Consider the following 6,000-nt stretch of genomic DNA (forward strand, 5'->3'; position numbering starts at 1 on the left):
TCTGTCCTTCCCGCTGCTCTTGCCCCTACCCCCCCCCCCCCTCTCCTCCCTTTCTCGTCTGCTCCCCTCTCCCCCTCCCGCGTTCATTGTAATTTCTGCCGTTTGAGTTTTTGGTAAACCGGCATGATGTGTCCTACGAATGTCGGAATATGAAACGTTCTTAAATAAATAAATGAATGAATGGTGCACCCCCGGCACCTCCTCGGCAGCAGGCGACCAGGAGAGGTGGCTGTGAGCAGGTTAGGAAAACGCGCGCTCGTTAATTGAGCCTCCCTTTTCCTAACCTGACTGCCGCCACGCTTTTGTTTTTTCTGACACTTCTACTTTTTCAGTTCCTCCGACTTTATATCGTCACAATATTAAGCTGGAGGAAGTACAGAAAACAGGCATTAATGTTTGAGAGTAAAAGTGTGCGTCGGGTGCACATTTTTTGTTTTTTTTTTTAATCGGGGGAAATAGCTAATAGCCTCCTCGACACGAATCTGCATGTGATGAGCGCTATTAGCTACACGCGCTCTATTGGACACGTGTTTTGGATGCGCTATCCCCCAGTTTTGCATCGGGGGGGGGTTATGGACGTGTCTCCAAAACATGCATCCAGTCGCGTGTTGAGCTGTGCGCTGTGGCCTGTGCATGGGATTGCATGGGCCTGAATTTCAGGAGGTATTTATTTTCAGTGAGAGGGTGGTGGAATGCTCTCCTGGAGGAGGAGGTGGTAACAAAGACAGTGACAGGCTTCAAAAAAGCATGAGATAAGCACAGAGAGTCTCTAGTGAAAAGATAATGAAGCCTTGGGCAAATTTCACTGAGCCACAGTTGCTGCCCTGGGCAGCAGTGAGATTAGATGCATCTCCTTCCTGTATCGGAGCAGCATTTGTAGCCCTGAAAGAGACACAACAGGACCGGGGTTTGGATTCCTTGTGGAAATTTGATGCCAGGTTTGAGGAGAGCTGCCCTGCTGTCTCCACAAAACAGGTTTGTCCTTGGTTGTGCTGCTAGACAGCCAGTTAACCCCTTAACCAGTTTCAGGTAATCAGATGGACTCTGCACTTAACTTTCAGAACATTTTTTAGAGCAAAAAAAATTGCAAGATGCTCGCTGAGAAGAATTGATGTCAAGAGCAACTGCACAAGGGCTGGAACTGTCACAGCTGTGATGAGTTTCTCTGGCGTCTTAGTTGAATTTGACGAAGCAAACTGCAACTATGATAGAAGCTGGAATTCAAACTGCAAATAGTAATAAACAACGCCTTTCTTGGGAGTTGGAGGATAAGGGATACAGAAGGTTGGCCTAGCTTGCTGAGAGCCTTTTTTTTCCCCATTGAAAATCCCTCCAAGCAATAAACTATCCCAGGCTGCTTTGGCCAAAGGGAGAACAGGCGATGTCTAATCAGGAAGTTCAGAATAATCAAACAGGAGGAAGGGCGCCAGTGCACTCTGGGAAACATAAAAAACCCCCACACACTGTGAGGACAGAGCAGTGGCACTGGATTACGTTCCTGGACACTGGGGCCGGGAGTCGCTTTGAATGGTGAATTATCACAATGGCTTTTGCCCAATCCTCTGTTCAGATCCTGTTGAGCTGATGCTTCGCCTTGCTTACATTTCTGACACAAATGTCAACCCACCGTGGTGTAAGCCAACTAAATCATTCGTATTTGTATGAAAAAGATAACCAAAGCTAAAAGAAATACAAGTTATAATTAAGTAAGTGGGAACAAATAGCTCTAGGATAACAACATTGATCTTCTGCGGATCCTTGTCTACCGGTCCTGGCACTGGCCCTTTAAATAGTGAGCGCTGTAGAGGGGAGCTGTCATCATAGGGCAGCGTTGCTATGGCCACCAGAGATACAAAAGAGATAGGGGTTGCCGGGCTGTCACCTAGCAACCAGACAACCAGCAGCCGCCACAGGACAGATCAAAAGACAGGCGGCAAGAACCTTCTGAGTTTGGAATTTTAGACCTGGGAAAGAGGTAGAGCCTGAGCCAGAAAACTGCCTCCCAGACCTTACCTGGCGCAGGGAGGTATGGTGTAACCCAGGGACAAGAAACATAAAAGGACAAAAAAGATAATAACTGGACTGGTGACAACTGTATCCCAGGTTTGCAGCAAGGGGACAACTGGGCGCTGTTGTTTTTCCCTGTGGAGCAGAGCGATGTCATAATAAAACTGTTTCAGTTTACATCCATGAGATTTGTGCTGCTGCAAAAAGCAGCCAAGTTATCGGATTACAAGAGGCACAGGGGGTTCAGTTACTAAAATGAGCCAATGGGGAGCCAGCTTACTACCCGGAGAGAGGAGAGAACGGCAGACCAATCAGTGAGGAGCAAGAAAAAAAGGCACATTTCAGTTACTAAAATGAGCCAATGGGGAGCCAGCTTACTACCTGGAGAGAGGAGAGAACATCAAACCAATCAGTGAGGAGGAAGCAAAAAAAAAAAGGCACGAGGCTGGGTGGGAGATTGAGGGAGCAGCAGGTGAAGGAAAGCAGAGAGCTGTGCTTGGGCTAGGATCCCTCCTTGCCCTTCGCCCATGTCTACCAGGAGACAGAGCACAGCAGAAGGAGAGTCCAGGAGCTGAGAGTTTACGTCTTCCTCCTGCAGGTCCTTGTTCAGCTAAGTAATCCTACTTTGCTCAGCAGCTGTACAGCGATTCCAGCTGTCTTTCTGGGGCCCAGACTGTTGTATCAGTGAGCTACAGGATAAACCCCTGCTGTTTGCTACCAGCCAAGTAGGGGCCTACCCTGAATTTCTAAATCCCCGCACCAGGACAGGGAACCAGCTTGTTTTCCCCTGGTTTGGAATCTCTATAAGCTTGGAGCTTCCCCAGAGAGAGCCATTACGTTTCAGCTTATACAGCCTGCATTGACTATGATTTAACAACCATTTTCCTAGTTATACCTGGGCCCAACGTTCTCGTGATTTTTCCTTTTTTTATTTTGGGTGTATACACTCCTTGGACTGGGGACTAATGAGAGTAACAGTAAAACATTCTTTTGTGCACTGGTAGGACATTTACCCTTAATTCAAGTTGCTCATAGCCCTGGTTGACTGGGCAGGCTGCTTAATTTACTAGACAAATATTTGGCCAACTTGTGATTGTGCTGTTAATAATTATTTTCCCTTCTTTTGCTTTATCATTTCTGTATTGTTCTGCGTACCTGTTCATAGTAAAAAAAAAAGTTAATGTGTACATTAAAGTGGTGATTTTTGTGCTGTGCACTGTTCCCAGGTGTGGAGTGAGAACCACAGAGAGGATTGGGGCATCGGGATCATTAATCCCAGAGGTGCTAACGTAACCCGCCCTCTGATACTCCTACCCCCGGGTGCAGGTGGGAGGGTTATTCTTCTTGTGCAGCCCCCTCTCCCTTGGCAGCATAATACTTGAGGGGGGGGCTACATGAGATTCCAGAACTGGGGCAAAACAGGAGTTTTGACTATTAAAGTTATTATTTCTCATGCAAAACCCCTTTCACTTGAGAACATTTTTGTTCTGGTAATACTGAGCTAGAAGACATTAGGGCGTCAGAATAACAGCGCAGTGACTGGAGCCGAGGGGGTGAATCTCACTCTTGACCTCACTCTGCTGCTGAGGCTCAAACAGGCTGATGCAATCCAGTGCGTCCAACGCCCCCCCTCCCCCCGTGTCCAACCCCCCCCCCCCCCGCAAAGCTAAAAGTGCTCATCACATGCAAATGTATGTTAATGAGGCTATTAGCTATTCTCCCCTGATTTAAAAAAAAAAAATGTGCGCCCGACGCGTACATTTTTACCTTCAGAAACCAACACCTGCCCGGAGAAGGCGTTAAGCTTTGAGCAGCCCAGAAAGTGTACAGAAAAGTAGAAAATACTGCTTTTCTGTACTTCCTTCGACTTAATATCGTGGAGATGTTAAATCAGAAGAACAAAAACGAGTAGAACCACAGGTTAATGAGCGTCCATTTTCCTAACCCGTGGCTGTGCTGGTAAAATTGAGCGTCCCTTTTCCTAACCTGACCGCCGGCACTCTTAATATCACCGCGGGTAATTTCATTTCAATAATGAACTTATTAGGGTAGTGGGCGGGCGTGTGAGCCCTTTGTGCTGCAGCACAGTTGACCCTGGAGGTCTACGCCGGCAGCTGGCGAATGCGCCCTGTGGCGAGCTCCGCCTTTACCAGCCACCTCCCCCACTGGTTGAGCCCTTGGGTTCTGGCCGCCGGCAGGACTTAGGTGGGTCACTAGGGCAGTGAAGATACCTGAAGTGGAAAGGAACACCGAGGTCAGGGCGGGCAGCAGACTACCAGAGTCAGAGACAGAGCGAGGTCAGGGCGGGCAGCAGACTACCAGAGTCAGAGACAGAGCGAGGTCAGGGCGGGCAGCAGACTACCAGAGTTAGAGACAGAGCAAGGTCAGGGCGGGCAGCAGACTACCAGAGTCAGAGACAGAGCGAGGTCAGGGCAGACAGCTAACAAGAAGGATCAGATCCAGGCAGCAGGTAACCACGGTCATGTGCAAGCAAGAGGCAAAGATCTGGAGAGTCAGGCCAAGGGTGGACGAGGGCACATTGAAGACACTGGACAATAGAGGCTGGACAAAGCAAGGCTGGCCGAGAATCAGGAATACAGAAATGCTAGAAAACATGGACTGCAAGGCGGGAGACCCATTGCTGAGGCGAGGTGATGCTGCGAGGCCCTTGCTTAAATAGGCCGGCTGGCCCTGACATCATCAGAGGGCGCCACTCAGAGTTTCCTGCCATGGGGCCCATATAATGCGCCTCTAAGGGGATACAGATACGGAAGCAGCATGGTGACGTGTGGGGCCGCTCTCGGCAGTGTTGGGGAGGTGGCAGCATCCCAGCCGCGGGAGCATGTTGATGGAGACCTGGGCTGCTCTCAGCTGCCGTTAGAGTCCAGCGGCTCACGCACCATCCCGCCAACCATGTTCCTAACCTTTACTGGTACTGAGGTCAGTATTCAAAAGCATCCGTGATCACACTGAACTGCGGTCCCAGGATCAAAAATGAGGGCAGCGATTTAGGTACCAGGTAGGTGGAAGGACTTTGGGGGGAGGGTGGCATATAGGGGGGTGTTTTTTTTGGGGGGGGGGGAGGGCAAGGAGGACATATTTATGGTTTGTCTAGCAGGGAGGGCTGGCCATGGCCGGCACTGAGATTTGTTTATATTAAACAATTCAAGGAGTCAGGGGTTTCCTGGCCAGTGGTTAGGTTTGAATGTGTGTGTGGTGAAGGATGGCTTTATTTTTTTTAAAGGTTGGCCACATAACTGGATATCTTTGGAAGATATCCGGGTAAGTAGCTAGTTATCTGGCCATATTCAAACTCTGGCCGGTTAGGTTTATCTGGCTATACATAGCCAGATAATTTTAGGCTGGTATATTCAGCGGGACGTTTATCCTGCTGAATATACAGGACAAGTTATCTGGCTACGTTTGGCCACATAACTTGGCCACTAGCTGTCCTACTGACTATTGGTCTCACTGTGTTTTTGTGACTGGTTAGCAACCCGACAAGTGAAATGCTGTAGGATCCCAGTATTAATAGTAAATGTTCTGTGAATGTCCTGAGAGCTGTGTGACCTCAGCTTGTTGGGAGGTGGCAGAGTTCCCAGAATCCCTCAGGGAGTAGCTTGTGGACAGAGGCAAATGGAAACCCAGTTGGTAGGTTGGAGGTTGCCAGCAGAGAGGCACATGTGAGGCGCAGGCAAAGCCCCAGTACAGATCCCTGAGGCACTGCACTGTTTAATTTTCTTCACTGAGAAAATTGCCCATTTAATCCTACTCTCTGCTTCCTGTCTTTTAGCCAGTTTGCAATCCATGAAAGGACATTGCTTCCTATATCATGATTTCTTATTTTTCTTAGGAGTCTCTCATGGGGGACTATTAATAGGGATGTGCAGAAGAAAAAAAATCATTTTGGTTCATTCATTTATTTTGTTGGGACCCAAATTCATTTCATTAGTTTCAAAATGAAAAAAAATATATTTATTTGTTTCATTAGTT

This window comes from Rhinatrema bivittatum, chromosome 13 (assembly GCF_901001135.1).
Source record: "Rhinatrema bivittatum chromosome 13, aRhiBiv1.1, whole genome shotgun sequence".
Classification (NCBI taxonomy): Eukaryota; Metazoa; Chordata; class Amphibia; order Gymnophiona; family Rhinatrematidae; genus Rhinatrema; species Rhinatrema bivittatum.